Source organism: Macaca mulatta, chromosome 7 (assembly GCF_049350105.2).
Source record: "Macaca mulatta isolate MMU2019108-1 chromosome 7, T2T-MMU8v2.0, whole genome shotgun sequence".
Classification (NCBI taxonomy): Eukaryota; Metazoa; Chordata; class Mammalia; order Primates; family Cercopithecidae; genus Macaca; species Macaca mulatta.
Genome location: NC_133412.1, coordinates 58,890,001 through 58,905,907, shown reverse-complemented (window position 1 = coordinate 58,905,907; position 15,907 = coordinate 58,890,001). Strand labels below are relative to the sequence as shown.

The 15,907-nt window shown below is 41.7% G+C and overlaps 1 non-coding gene across 1 annotated transcript; it reads right to left on the bottom strand.

Moving 5' to 3' along the window:
* Positions 1-361: 361 nt before the first annotated feature.
* On the bottom strand, positions 362-468 carry LOC114679773 (U6 spliceosomal RNA). Its single transcript, XR_003731883.1, has one exon. It is a non-coding gene; the product is annotated as a U6 spliceosomal RNA (small nuclear RNA).
* Positions 469-15,907: the final 15,439 nt, after the last annotated feature.

Below are 15,907 nucleotides of genomic sequence, written 5' to 3'. Positions count from 1 at the left end.
ATATTAATCTCAGCCCTCTTGAGGGACATTCCTTCCCGAGTCATGTGTCAGTTTGCTATTTCACAGGATGTTAATGTTTCACGTTGTTGAAGTGTTGCAATATTTGGAGACTCTGATAGTCAGAAATTTCTTCTTTGTGTCTAATAAATTGCTCCTGCTGTAATTTTGAAATGGGCACTCTAAGAAGGGAGAGTTCCACACATCTCCCTGATCCCCACCTCCCACCCCCCATAATCTTGGAGTGAAGAGTAGAGATCCATGAAGCCCATTCCTTCTTTCATGGCACCCGGCCCTGGAGTCTGATTCTCCCATGTTTACAGAACAACACCAATCATGGGTGAGTTGGACACTCCATTTCATGTTTTCATTCTTATTTTTCACAAATTTGTGTGTCATACTCATGCAGGGGTCATGCTAATATTCTCTGTATCATTCCAATTTTTGCATATGTGCTGCTGAAGCAGGCACTATTTTATGTTTTTAAATCTAATGAGATAAGGTTTATTTTATTTTGTCATGTAATTTCAAAGGAATTACTAGTTTATCAAATTTTAAGCAACATATTGTTAGAAAAATAATGTGAAAAGTGTCTTTCTCTTTGCCACATCAAATAAGGAGAAGGGATAAATTTTTAAAAAATCAGCAACTTCTGAAAACATACAGAGGAAAGTCTGAACGAATTCACTTTAGACGCCAAAGTCTTTGAAGAATGTGGGGACTGTTCTGAAGATGATAGTGTGAACAAGATGATATAAATGGTTGAAATGGAATTCCAGAGAGGTTCCTTTTCTGTGACCCTTCACTATTCTTACCTTGCCAATCCATAGCCCTGAATAAACACAAACAGGCCAGGTGCAGTGGCTCACGCCTGTAATCCCTCCCAGCACTTAGGAAGGAGAAAGTGGGAGGATCGCTTGAGCCCAGGAGTTCGAGACCAGTGTGAACAACATGCAAAACCCATGTCTCTACAAAAAATATTAATGAAAAAAAATAGCTGGGTGTGGTGATGTACACCTGTGGTCCCAGCTACTTGGAAGGCTGAAATGGGAGGAAGATCACCTGAGCCTACGAGGTTGACGCTGCAGTGAGCCGTGATTACACCACTGTGCTTCAGTCTGGGTGACAGAGCAACATCCACTCTCAAAATAAATAAAAACACAAACACCTGTCTCCTTTGTTCTTCATCATGGGCTGCTCTGCGTGGCTATGGAAATTGGTATCTCGTTGCACAACATCAGCCGTGCCTTCAATATTGCTCATGAGTCTTCTTACTCATGAGTCTTCCTTGTTGATGTCCTATTCCAGTCAGACCACACCTGTATCATACACAATTCTGGAACCACATATCCAGAGAGACTGAGACAAGCTGAAGCATGTGCAGGAGCTTAGAAATTCAACCTGTGCCTTGTGAGCAGTCCTTGAAAGAATGTTCGATGTTTAGTTTGAAGAACAGGAGAGCTGATTTCTGAAGTCCAACAGTCATTCAGGAGGTTCCAAGAAATAGAACTTGGACTAATTGGCAAGAACTGCAGAGAGAAGGATTCAAGGCTCAGAACAAGGAGGAACCTTATAAGAGTTCTCCAGAAATAGAATGGGCTTCCTCAGGAGAGAGTTCCCTTCACTGGAGCTGATTATGTCAAAGTCTAATCTGTCACAGATGGCTGAACTAGAATGCTGGGATCCCTTGTAACCAAGAGGGCCTATTATTCTGTGTTGTAGCTTTCAAATTTATTTTTAAAATGTTTTCTCATTGCATTATGTACAAGAGATACATCATGATGATTAAAACTGGGCTTTTGCCAGGGAGGAGGATATGAAGGCAAAAAAAAAAAAAAAAAAGATAATTACTGCATGGCATTAGAAGTGCCATACTAAAAGGGCGTCTAAGAGCACAAAAGAAGAAGTGACTAGTGAAGAAGTCAGACTTTTCCTGAAGGAGGTGAGTTTTAAGCCCAATCTTGTAGAATTGAGCCAATGTGTTCATAATCAAAAAGGAGCAAGTACAGTCATTTTGGAAAATAATGTGGAGGTTCCTCAAAAAACCAAAAATAGAATTACCATACGACTCAGCAATTCTGTTTCTGGGTATATATCCAAAGGAATTGGAACTGGAACATCTAAGAGATCTGCACACCTCTGTTTATTTCCGCATTATTCATAACAGCCAAGATAGGAAGCAACCTAAGTGTTTAGCAGTGGATGAATGAATAAAGAAAATGTGATATATACACACACGATGGAATACTATATACAACCTTTAAAAAACAAGGAATGTCTGTCATTGAGACAACACAAATGGAATCAGAGGACATCATGTTAAGTGAAATGAGCCTGGCTCAGAAAAACAAATAATGTATCATCTCACTTATATGTGGATTCTAAAAAAGTTCAATCACATGCAAATGGAGAGTAGAAAGAAGGGTGGGTACCAGAGGCTTCGCAGAGATGGAGGGATAGAGAAAGGGGAGATGTTAATCAAAGGGTACAAACTTTCATTTAAACTGGAGATAAGAAATAACGTAGTGATCTACTGAACTGCATGGTGACTACAGTTAATAACAACATATATTTCAGGGCCAGGTGCGGTGGCACATGCCTGTAATCCCAGCACTTTGAGAGGCCAATGTGGGTGGATCTCTTGAGCTCAGGAGTTCAAGACCAACCCAGACAACGTGGTGAAACTCTGTCTCTACCAAATATACTAAAAATTAGCCTGGCATGGTGGCACGTGCCTTTGGTCCCAGCTACTTGGGAGGCTGAGGTGAAAGGATCACTTGAGTGTGGAAGACCAAGGCTGCAGTGAGCTGAGATTGTACCACTGCACTCCAGTCTGGGTGTCAGAGTGAGACCTCATGTCAAGAAAGAAAAAAAAAAAGTCAAATAAAATAAAAACCATATAAAAAAAGAAATAATAATGTATATTTCCAAACTGCTAAAAGTATAGATGTTTAATATTCTCACCACAAAAAAGTGGTAAGTCGGTAAAGTGATAGATATGTTAATGAGCTAGATTAATCTCTACAATGCGTACATTAGAGATCAAAACATTACATTGTACTTCACAAAAATACACAATTATTTGTTAATTATAACTAATAAATTAATAGAAGGAAGAACCATAAGCAAAAGTACAGGAGAATTAGATGTGCATGTTGTGTGTAGCCCATTGTGTATAAATGGCTTTAAATGGCACTGCACCTTTGCTTTCCAACAAAAGTTAAACTTTCATTTCCCCTGATTCAATCAGCAAACTTTTACTGAGCACTTATACTGTATACAATACTGTCAGATGAGAAGCTTTAAAGCTTTAAAAGTAATCTAAGACCTGATTTTTAACAACCTTATAAGAGCTTAAGGTCATGACACCTTATGTTTGTTATGAGACCACAAGGAATTCTTGAAGACTTGAAGCCCAGGGATGAAAAGATTAAATAGGTGTTGTAGAAAGTTGTGATGTGTTGGCCGGGCGCGGTGGCTCAAGCCTGTAATCCCAGCACTTTGGGAGGCCGAGATGGGCGGATCACGAGGTCAGGAGATCGAGACCATCCTGGCTAACACGGTGAAACCCCGTCTCTACTAAGAAATACAAAAAATAGCCAGGCGAGGTGGCAGCGCCTGTAGTCCCAGCTACTCGGGAGGCTGAGGCCGGAGAATGGCGTGAACCCGGGAGGCGGAGCTTGCAGTGAGCTGAGATCCGGCCACTGCACTCCAGCCTGGGCTACAGAGCGAGACTCCGTCTCAAAAAAAAAAAAAAAAAAAAAGAAAAAAAGAAAGTTGTGATGTGTTGTATGAGGTGGTGTGGACTTCGGAGCACTTGAGGTTAGGAGACTTCTGACCTGGTGTAGTGAAGCTGGAAATAAGGAGGAAGGGATGGAGTCAATCATTATTTCAGAAGTAGATATGACAAAACTGAAATATGGGGATTGTGAGGAAGCAGGATCAGTTGAACATGACTCAGAAATTTCTGGTTAGAGTACTGAGTGGAAGATGAAAACACTGCAGGAACACCAGATGATGAAGAGTCTGATTTTAAATGTGTCAATTGAGAGGTGCCCAGGGACATCCAGTTGGGACAATCTGATGATTCTCAGAAATATGGGGCTCCTAGAGCCCAGGAGAGAGAAATGGAGGCTGGTAATAACAAGTTGGAGTCACCATAAATCAATCATCTCTGACCTGGAGGCCTCCCCTCCTTTCCTCTGAAAATAGAGCCTCCTTTATTCCGGGAACAGCTCCCTCACAGTCCCCACCATGAGGCTGTCTTTGGAGCTGCCGAGTTCCTCCATCACCACATCACCACATCCCCTGGCCACTGCTGCCTGATCCAGAGGCAGGTGTCTGACTCAAGAGAAGCTAAGTATGATTCCTTCATGGTAATGTTTTTAAAATTTAAACATCCAACATGTACAAAAGTCTATAGAATAGCATAACAACAGTCAGTGTGTTGTCCTGGGTCTTAGAAAAACAAACAAACAGAATAGCATAACAAACTCCCATCTGTGTAATACCCAGCTTCAACAATGATTCATTGGCCAATCTTGGTTCACCCATACGTCCATCTTTTTCCTCCCTTGTCATACTATTTTGAAGCAGCTACCAAATATCTGGGATTTCACTCTCTGGTATTGGAAGGTGTAGGATGTAAATACATAGATAGGAATGGTTTGCAGCCATGCTTCTTTCATGTTGAGCAAGCCAGACTAAAGGAAGAAAAGATGAAACTGACATAAAGAAAAAAATAGGAAGAAAGAGTCCTGGAAGCTTTTGAGTCTGTAGTTCCCAATGTTCCAGAGTCCTCTCCACAGTTTGATTGTTCCATCTGTAGATTCTCTGAGCCCAAAATCTTCCTTCCAGCTTTAACCAGGTTGAGTAGGATATCAGTCCCTTACTACCAGGCATTCTGACTAATACACATCAGTATTCACCTAATGATTGAAGCCATCTGGGAGGTTGTTCTCTCTTGTAAAGACAGCTTCCCTCCCCACTGAATGTCCAAATCCTTTAACACAAAGGCCACCTCCTTCATGGCAATTTTCCCAATCCTAGTAGCAGGAAGTGGCCTCTCCTATTCCTGAATCACAGGGCACCTTGTCTACACACCCTCATGATGTGCCTCATATTCTCTTATTTTAGAGCCATTTGGGTGCATGTGCTAGCTTTTTGCTACAAACTGTAAGCCTCTTGAAAACATACAAAAATACTTGAAGCAGTTTTTTTATTTCTCATCTCACCTCTCAACATCATATACAGTATAAGTTCTTGGTAAAAGTCTGCTGATTGAATGAGGGGGAAAAAGTTGAACTTTTGTTGTTAAATAAAGATGCATTTAAAGGTTGAAAGAAATGCATGGAAAGAGATTCAGGGCAGTTTCTCTAGTCTTCCTACATCAATTCTGTGTAATAGAAAGGGAATGTATAATAATCATTCAGAAATACAGTCATAATAAAACCAAGAAAGCAGCACCCTAATTATATAATATTAATTTAATGAAAACATAATGGCTACCAATATGAAGCCATGGTTACTGCCTTTCTCAATAAACCCCATAATGAAAATGTACTGGACTATATTTTATTTCATCTAAAAGAAGTATGCTATGCTTTAGAGTTCTCAAACTTTATCATGCACTGGAATCAACTGGAAGACCCTGTTAAAGGCAGGTTCTGATTCAGGAGGTCTGGGGTGGGTTTGAGAAGATGGCTTTCTGACCAGGCGAGCTCCCCAGTGACACTGATGCTATGAGTCCACGGGCCACACTTTGAGGAACAAGAATGTATACCAGTGATTCCCAAAAGTGGCTGCCCAGTGAAACCATCAGGGAGCTTCAGAAACTAATGATGTCTGTGTCCCACCCCAGATCTTGAGATTTAATTCATCTAGGGTGTGGCTGGACTTAGGAAATTTTTAAAGATCTCCGAGTGATTTGAATATACAGACAAGTTTAGGAATTACTGCTCTGTTCATTGCAGAATTAGACTGAATGGCCAGAATTGGACTGAATGGCTCCACCTCTGCTACTTTCAGGCTCGCTGGGTTATCTCGGGAAAAATCAGTTCATATCTCTGATCTTCAGTTTCTGATCTCCAACAGTGAGGTCATAAATCCATTGATCACATTTTCAAGAAACAAACTAGAGAAGGTGTAGGGAGATTTTTGTAGCCTCTAAAGTTCTGCTTGGATATGAAGAATTACTGGGAATGAGTCTGGATCAGAACTCTCCAATATGATAGCTGCTAGCCACATTCAACTATTAAGCTCTTGAAAGGTGGCTAGGATTAAATGTTGAAAATATTTAAGTCAGGTGTGGTGGCTCACGTCTGTAGTCCCAGCTACTCAGGAGGCTAAGATGGGATGTTCTCTCGAGCCCAGGAGTTCAAGGCTACAGTGAGCGATGACTGCCCCAGAGCACGCCAGCCTGGGAGGCAGAGCAAGACTCCTGTCTCTAAAAAAATTTAAAAATAAAGGGGAACAAAGAAAACATTTTAGATATCTTGGATTGCATATATTAAAATTGGCCAGGCACACTGGCTCACGCCTGTAATCCCAGCACTTTGGGAAGGCCAAGGCGGGTAGATCACCCGAGGTCAGGAGTTCAAGACCAGCCTGGCCAACATGATAAAACCCTGTCGTTACTAAAAATACAAAAATTAGTAAGAGGTGGTGGCACGCACCTGTAGTCCCGGCTACTACGGAGGCTGAGGCTGGGGAATCGCTTGAGCTTGGGAGGTGGAGTTTGCAGTGAGCTAAGATTGCACCACTGCACTCCAACCTGGGTGACAGAGTGAGACTCCTTCTCAAAAAAAAAAAAAAAAATTTAAAATTGACTTCACCTCTCTCCCTCTCCCTATTTATTTACTTAGTTTTTTCAATCCTGCTCCTTCTGTAAGTTTTTGTTTGTTTGTTTAAGAGACAGGGCCTTGCTCTGTCACCCAGGCTGGAGGGCAGTAGTGTGATATTGGCTCACTGCAGCCTCAATTTCCTGGGCTTAAGCGATACTCCTACACTAGCCTTCTGAGTAGCTGGCACTATAGACACATGCCCCAACACCTGGCTCCCTGGCTTCCACCTGTTTCTTTGTTTCCTTTTTTTTCTTTCTTTCTTTCTTTTTTTCTTTTCTTTTTTTTTTTTTTTTTTTTTTTTGTTGTTGTAATGTAGCTATTAGCAAATGTAAACTTATATATGTGGCTCACATTGTGTTTCTATCCAACAGCGCTGGCCTAGACTTTTTAAAGAAATGGCAGATGACAAAAAATTAACTTTACATTCCCAACTGCTAACACAGGAATTCTAAGTTCCTCCTAAATCCAATACAAATAAATGTTGAAAAGAATATCCTAGATGAATGAGCTATTTCAATGTGCTGTCAGTCATTAAACTGGAACATACTTAGTATCAAGGTGGGATACACAGAATAGTACATACCTGGAGGTACAGCTCAAAGGAAAGGTACGCTCTATTTACAAAGGAGAAAAGAGATGGGCCATTACTGAAACAGATACTGTATGAAAAAAAAATACTAGTTTTTGGGGGGGAAATGGCAAAAAAAGAGCAATCAGGAACTAACGCCTCCACCTCTCATTTTCTTGCCCATGTGCCTCCTGGGTCTTATCACGGTCCCATAAGAGAGACGAGACTCAATTCCCATGGCTGGGACTTCCTGACCAGAGCCCAGAGCAGTGGAGAATTCTGATCTAGATTCGGGATGTGATACAACCAGCCTTGCCACTTGCAGCATGTGACTGCTTGTATTAGTGCATTTTCATGTTGCTGATAAAGACACACCCAAGACTAGGGCAATTTTACAAAAGAAGTTTAATGGACTCACAGTTCCGCATGGCTGGGGAGGCCTCACAATCATGGTGGAAGGTGAAAGGCACATCTCACATGGTGGCAGACAAGAAAAGAGAATGAGAGCCAAGTGAAAGGGGTTTCCCTATATAAAACCATCAGATCTCATGAGACTTATTCACTACCATGAGAGCAGTATGAGGGAAACTGCCTCCATGATTCAATGATCTTCCACTGGGTTCCTCCTGCAACACATGGGAATTGTGGGAGCTGCAATTCAAGATGAGATTTGGGTGGGGACACAGCCAAACCATGTCACTGCTGTAATTAATCCATGGCACCAAAGGATTTCACAGTAGGTAAGGACATTGTGTGAGGTAGGGAGGTCCAGCACAGCACCCCAGGGTTCTGGAGCAAGGCCATGCCATTTGCAGCAGAGAATTTGTCACCATTTGAGAAGCGGATCCTGTGTGTTACAGGGTCCCATTTGAGACCATGCATCAGGTTTTGGACACTGGCACACCCAACAAGTCATTAGGTAGGTTAGGCGCAACAGCAGTGCGCAATGAAAATAGTACATTTGAGATCAGGCCTGGACAGGTCTGCAGTGCACAAGTAAGTTCTACAAATAGAACATCTACTAGGCCAAGCATGGTGGCTCACACTTGTAATCCTAGCACTTTAGGAGGCTGAGGCAGGAGGATTGCTTGAGGCCGGGAGTTCACAACCAGCCTGGGCAACATAGTGAGATTCCATCTCTCCAAAAAATAAAAATAAAAAAATTAGCCTGGTGTGGTGGTGTGCACCTGTAGTCCCAGCTACTTGGGAAACTGAGGTGAAAGGATCACTTGAGCCCAGGAGTTCAAAGCTGCAGTGAGCTGTGATCGTGCCACTGTACTCCAGCCTGAGTGACAGAGTGTATATAGGGGGGTGTGTGTGTGTGTGTGTGTGTGTGTATATATCTCCATACATACATATATATACACACACACCTCTGTATATATGTGTGTCTATATGTGTGTGAACCTGTATATATGTGTGTGTGTGTGTATATATCCATACAGCTCTTTAATTCATCATAATTTATTTCAGCAATCTACCCATTTGGGGACATTTGTCTTGTTTCAATTGCTGCTTATTTAAATTATTCCATGCTTAATTTCTATTCTATGCTTATAGGTTTAAAAAATGGTAACTAGTTGTTTTATTCTGCCTTTATTTAAACTTTTTTCTTTTTTTCTTTTTTTTTTTTTTGAGACGGAGTCTCGCTCTGTCGCCCAGGCTGGAGTGCAGTGGCCGGATCTCAGCTCACTGCAAGCTCCGCCTCCTGGGTTTACGCCATTCTCCTGCCTCAGCCTCCCGAGTAGCTGGAACTACAGGCGCCCGCCACCTCGCCCGGCTAGTTTTTTTGTATTTTTTTTAGTAGAGAAGGGGTTTCACCGTGTTAGCCAGGATGGTCTCGATCTCCTGACCTCGTGATCCGCCCGTCTCGGCCTCCCAAAAGTGCTGGGATTACAGGCTTGAGCCACCGCGCCCGGCCTTATTTAAACTTTTTTCTTATGATTTTGGCCATTTGTATTTTTAAGTTAAATATCCTGTTTATTCCTTCTGTTCATATTTCTACTGGAAATGATCAAAATTCATTTGCATAATCTTAAAAATCAAAAATTACTATAATGGCTTTAACTAGTTATTTACTTCTGTTGCACCAAGGCAATTGCTCGCACCATGACCTCCTGGTGAAGGTTCTCCACAACCACTGATAGAGGAGGGAAAAATCCAAACCTGGATCATGAATCAGTCAGCTCAGTATGTTGGTTCAAGCCAAAGATGGACTGCTGCCACTATTGGCCCACTCAGGAGTGGCCCTGAAAACAGCCTTAAGGGAACAGATAGCCTCTCAGTGGACAGAACTTCTGAAGGTGCACCTGGTCATCAACGTGATATAAAGGGGAAAAAGGAAAATATACTAAGGAAATGGAATGAGTTTGCCACGTGGTGTTGGTTACCTGTTTTGTTTGTGGTTATGAAGTCTAAACTGAACTGATCACCCAGGTTCTGCGCCTTTTCTCTGGTGACAGATAATTGGATACTAGTACAAAGAAATCTAAGAGTTGCATTCACCCAGGGTTGGAGTTCTGCCAGGTAAATATGATAAAGGGGAAAAGGCACAGAGGAGATGAAGGCATTTTAAGGAACTGATTGTAATCATGAGAAATGAAGACTTGAGGGAGGTAATGGGATACTGAAAATTTAATGTGGAAAAGAAGGAGGGGAAATCAATGGATTTAGTCAAATAATTGTTGAAGTGGGGTATTAGAGAAAGTAAGCTTGGAAGAGAGAAAGATGTTTGAAAGGAAAGTTTCAGAAAAGGTGAATTTACCAGGAGTACTTGGTCTAAAGTATGGCAATAGGAAGAAGGGGTTGTGCTGGGGTGAGGGAAGGAGGTTAAGGAATTGAAGGGCTAAGGGAATGAAGAGTTAAGACTGAAATCACCAAGAATTAAAGCCCACCTGAGGTTAGAGAGGAAGACAGTAAGCCAGGAGGCCAGTTCAATTCCTTTATAAATACAGGAGTGACCAGGAAATCAGCTGGTGACTGCAGGGAGTAGGTGCCAGGTCAGACAGTTGGAAGGAATGAGTTGGAAGGAGCTGGGTGTTGTGAAGGAAGGAGGAGAGAAAAGTGGAGTGGCTTGGAGGGGACAATGGGGTCAAAGAAGGTATCTTGATCTCCTCTCCTGGCCTTCATCCGCCAAAACAATCTAAATTCAACAGTGGAGTTTGATTTAAACAGCAAAGAGTTTATTGCTAGACACAGGCAGTAACCCGCTGTGGGGGGATATGTATTATCCCCATCTTACAGATGTTAAAACAATGACATTTCTTTACCCCTGTCCACAAAGTGGAAACAAAGCCAAACAAGCAAAGCAGGTATAATTAGTGTGAAATAAATTGATAATTTTAAGTAAGAAAAAACTTTTCATGCATAAAAAATACCAGATTTTTTGGTGTTGATGGGAGAGGAATTCTTATTACAAAAACATTATATATTCATTGTAATATGTAAATACAGACAAGCAAAAGAACAAAAAGAAAACTCATAATCCCACTCTGTAATGTTAACTGTCACTAACACATTAACATATATTATTTAGATCACACATGTATATATATATATGCATATATGTTCAAATAATTCTATTTCTGCCAAGATAAGATCATATCCATACAGCTCTTTAATTCATCATAATTTATTTAAGCAATCTACCGATTTGGGGACATTTGTCTTGTTTGAATTGCTCGTTATTTAAATTATTCCATACTTAATTTCTATGCTATGCTTATAGGTTTAAAAAATGGTAACTAGTTGTTTTATTCCGCTTTTATTTAAACTTTTCTTCTTATGATTTTTGCCATTTGTATTTTTAAAAATTAAATATCTTGTTTATTCCTTCTGTTCATATTCCTATTGGAAAAGATCAAAATTCATTTGCATAATCTTAAACATCAAAAATTACTGTAATGGCTTTAATAAACAACTGCAGTCTCTTCTTTCAGCTGTTTCCCATGACTTGATTTTTTGGTCATTTTGGTCCTTACATTCCTGAGCTGGTTGCCAAATCTTGGACTAAGCCAAAATGTCTTCCTATCTTTTTTTTTTTTTTTTTTTTTTTTTTGAGACGGAGTCTCGCTCTGTAGCCCAGGCTGGAGTGCAGTGGCCGGATCTCAGCTCACTGCAAGCTCCGCCTCCCGGGTTCACGCCATTCTCCAGCCTCAGCCTCCCGAGTAGCTGGGACTACAGGCGCCCGCCACCTCGCCCGGCTATTTTTTGTATTTCTTAGTAGAGACGGGGTTTCACCGTGTTAGCCAGGATGGTCTCGATCTCCTGACCTCGTGATCCGCCCATCTCAGCCTCCCAAAGTGCTGGGATTACAGGCTTGAGCCACCGCGCCCGGCCTATCTTTTCAAACTCTTTGTTATCTTCTGTTTCAGAGGATGGAGGAGTTAGGTGGATACTTATACCTTCTCTGTCCTTATTGGTTGCTAGAAACTTTACCCTTTCAGATTTAAACCTGAAACTACATTCAAATGCACAATTCCTAAGTCAATTTGAGAAGTCTAACACAAGTATAACTGGAATATCTTTCCAGGTTTTTCTTTGTTCTTTTCTTACCTTGGTATTATGTTCTCTACACTAGAGCCAAAATCTTTTGGTATCTGGATATACCATAACACATGAAAACTGCTCTCATTATATTTAATTCCCAGTGCTCCTCCTCTTTCTATCTGGGTTACTGCCTTTCTGGGATAACTATGCAATTCCCCTCCCCAATTTCTGTCCTTTCTGCAGCCTTTATATGGAGTTAGACAGAGGGAACATTTGATGATTGGACTGAAACTCTTGAAATTATCTCCAAGCCATGGTGCAGGGAAACAGAACCCAAGCAAAGAGCAGGAATCCTGCTGGGTGAAAGAAACAGAGATTAGAGTTCACGACTGTGTAGGCTGCTGGGGTCAGTGTATTTGTAAGAAGAAAGTCTCAGAAAAGGAGTGAAAAAAACCTGCACACACACACACACAAATTCCATCATATGTTTGACTGAATCATAAAAGATGCATGGGTAGGCTGAGATTCCAGGTGACCAGAAGGCTAGAGAGTAAAGATCTCAGTACTGGACAGTGCTGGGAAGATTTTGAAGTTCGGGAGTACCCAGAGTAGATGTACTTTGTTAACATGTGAGCTCTCAGTTGAGACTCTAGAAAGATCATACCATAGGAATAAGAACCATTTTTTAGAGGTAAGGGGTACACTTTAGAAACTAGGGCAAAATTATAAAAGACTTGCCCTAACTAAGCCTAAAACCAATCCTCAAGTCTCAACATGATCAAAGTGATCATTTGGTGATTTCACTTTGTGCAAGAACAAAATTTAACAGCCTCTTAAGGAATATTACATAATCCAGAGCCTATGCAATGTACCATCTACAACATTTGGCATACAATAAAATTATCAGACACACAAAGAGGCAGGAAAAAAGAGACCAATTACTAAGAAATGAAACAGTCAATAGAAGCAGACTCAGAGATGACCCTGGTATTGGAGTTAGCACACAATAACTTCTTTTGATTAATATTTTTTAGAAAACAGAGGAAAAAAGTATGAAATGGGTAAAAGAATAAACATTTCAATAGAAAACTAAACTATATTCTTAATAAACCAGGTAGACACTTTAGAAATAGAAAACAATATCTGAAATTAGAAATTTATTAGAATAATTTATCAGTAGACTGCACATAGCAGGAAATAAGATTAGTATACTTGGAGACAAGTCAAGGAAATTACTAGAACGGAAGCACAGAGGAGGGAAAATAGTGAAAAAGTTTCTCTTGTCACTCTGTTTCCCAAATAGTACCAGGTTACTAATTAAAATCTCCAGTCTCATTAATAATTAGAATTTTGCACTTCATTCAAAGTTGAATGTTTTTACTTCCTCAGCTTTGATCTATATAGGCCTGTAGTCAAAAGAAAATTCTCTTTCTTCACCTAGTTCTTCTCATGCACCCTACTAACCAGTTTCTGACTCTCTGAAGTTAGATCAGGGCGGAATGTAGAGGAGAAAATGGACAGAAATTTCTTTCTTTCTTTTTTAGGCACCTTCTTGCTCTGTGCCCAGGCTGGAGTGCAGTGGTACAATTGTAGCTCACTACAGTCTCAGTCTCCTTACGTCAAGACATCCTCCCTCTTCAGCCTCCCAAGTAGCTGGGACTACAGGTGTGCACCACTGTATGAGGCCAGGAACTTTTAAAGTTGACTACTATAGTGAGTTGGCTTATGTCTTCCCCGGACTTGGCAGAGTTCAAAGTTAACTCTTTCTCTTCCATGGGACTTTAAAAGATTCTTCAAAAACCCCTCCACTTCCTGTTTTTGAGCCGATACCTTTTCCTCTGGCTGGCTGCTTACAGCGCCTTCCTTAGCCCCTAAGAATGCTGTGGTCCAGTCCCACAGCTTCCAAGAAGGTCCTGAACTGGTTTGCTCTTCCTCTCTCCACTAGAAATATGCACCTATTCTTTGTCTCATCAAAATCTGGGAGGGCAGTCAAATCCCAAAGCCTGTTCCCAGAGCCAAGTTCCCACAAGCCAGTCTTTCCTAAACTAGCTATCTCAGGTGCAAATCAGTCACCAGTCTGTTGGTTTCTGAAAGTTCAGGAGACACATGTTGTGATTTCTAGTGGTCTGATTGGAGCCCATTTTCTTAAGCTTGAAGTGAGGAGCTTAAGAAAACTGAAGGCTCTCCAACCACCGCCATCTCTCCAAATGTTCCATAGGCTTGAGGTAGGTAGTTGGCTGAGGGTCACAAAATCTTTTGCAAATCCAGGCAGAGGTCTTGCATCTCACTTTGGCTTGTCTGGGGACTGTGTAATAAAGGATTAACTCACAGGCTTATGGTGTTTAACCCCTGCACATTCCAAAGAAAGGGTCGGCCTTTGTATACCTGAGGTCTTGGACGACGTCAGATGACTTAATGTTAGTAATGTGATTTATGATGCGGGCCTTAGGCCGCACTGTGTTTGACCTTGGGGGAGGCCAGAGACTGCAAAACCCTGGACATGAAAACTCTCTGATGAGCTTCTGTGGTTGGCCGTACTTTGTGTGTACCACCACACGTTGTTCCTGGAAGAATTAAGTACTCTCTGTACAACTCCTCTAGGAGAGGATAGTGGGAAGCTCATACCTGGGCTGTCCTGGACTCTGCCTAAGGCACCGTTTTCCTTTGCCTCTTTCTTTCTTTTTCTTTCTTTCTTTCTTTCTTTCTTTCTTTCTTTCTTTCTTTCTTTCTTTCTTTCTTTCTTTCTTTCTTTCTTTCAGACAGAGTCTCACCCTGTCGCCCAGGCTAGAGTGCAAAGGCATGATCTCAGCTCACTACAACCTCTGCCTCTTGGGTTTTCAAGCGATTCTCCTGCCTCAGCCTCCTGAGTAGCTGGGATCACAGGTGCTCGCCACCACGCCTGGCTAATTTTTTTGTCTTTTAGTAGAGATGGGGTTTCACCATGTTGGCCAGGCTGGTCTTGAACTCCTGACCTCATGCTCTGCCGCCTCGGCCTCCCAAAGTGCTGGCATTACAGGCGTGAGCCACCAAACCTGGCTTCCTTTGCCATTTTCATCTGTATTTTTTCACTCTAATAAACTGAGGCTGTAAGTATCACAACTTTTCTGAGTTCTACGAGTTTCTACCAAATCATTGAACTTGAGAGTAGTCTTGGGAATCCTCCATGCTGGAGCCAAAACGGAAACAAAAATAATGACTTTTGTAGCATACTGCTGCAATATTATTTTTAAAAACCTCAAATCTTCAGACAATTACAGAGGTTAATATAATACCAACGTATCCATTGCCTACAATTAATAAATACTTTTTATCATATTTGTTTCAGTTCCTCCTTTATTTTCTTTTTTTGGTTAAGAAATAAAACATTGGGAGGCAGAGGTGGGAGGATCACTTGAGTCTAGGAGTTTGAGACCAGCCTAGGCAACATAATGAGACCTCAACTCTACAAAAAAATTTAAAAAATTAGGCCGGGCGCGGTGGCTCAAGCCTGTAATCCCAGCACTTTGGGAGGCCGAGACGGGCGGATCATGAGGTCAGGAGATCGAGACCATCCTGGCTAAAACGGTGAAACCCCGTCTCTACTAAAAAATACAAAAAACTAGCTGGGCGCCGTGGCGGGCGCCTGTAGTCCCAGCTACTCGGGAGGCTGAGGCAGGAGAATGGCGTAAACCCGGGAGGCGGAGCTTGCAGTGAGCCGAGATAGCGCCACTGCACTCCAGCCTGGGGGACAGAGCGAGACTCCGTCTCAAAAAAAAAAAAAAATTTAAAAAATTAGTGGGGAGTGGTTGCGCATGCGACTAATCCCAGCAGCTACACAGGAGGCTGAGGTGGGTGAATTGCTTGAGCCCAGGAAGTCAAGGCTGCAGTGAGCCATGATGGCCCCACTGCCCTCCAGCCTGGGTGAGAGAGTGATACCCTGTGTCAAAAAAAAAAAAAAAAAGAGAGAGGAAAGAGAAGAAATAAAACACAGTACATAATAGACACACATCAAGTTTCCTTTGAACCCCACCCA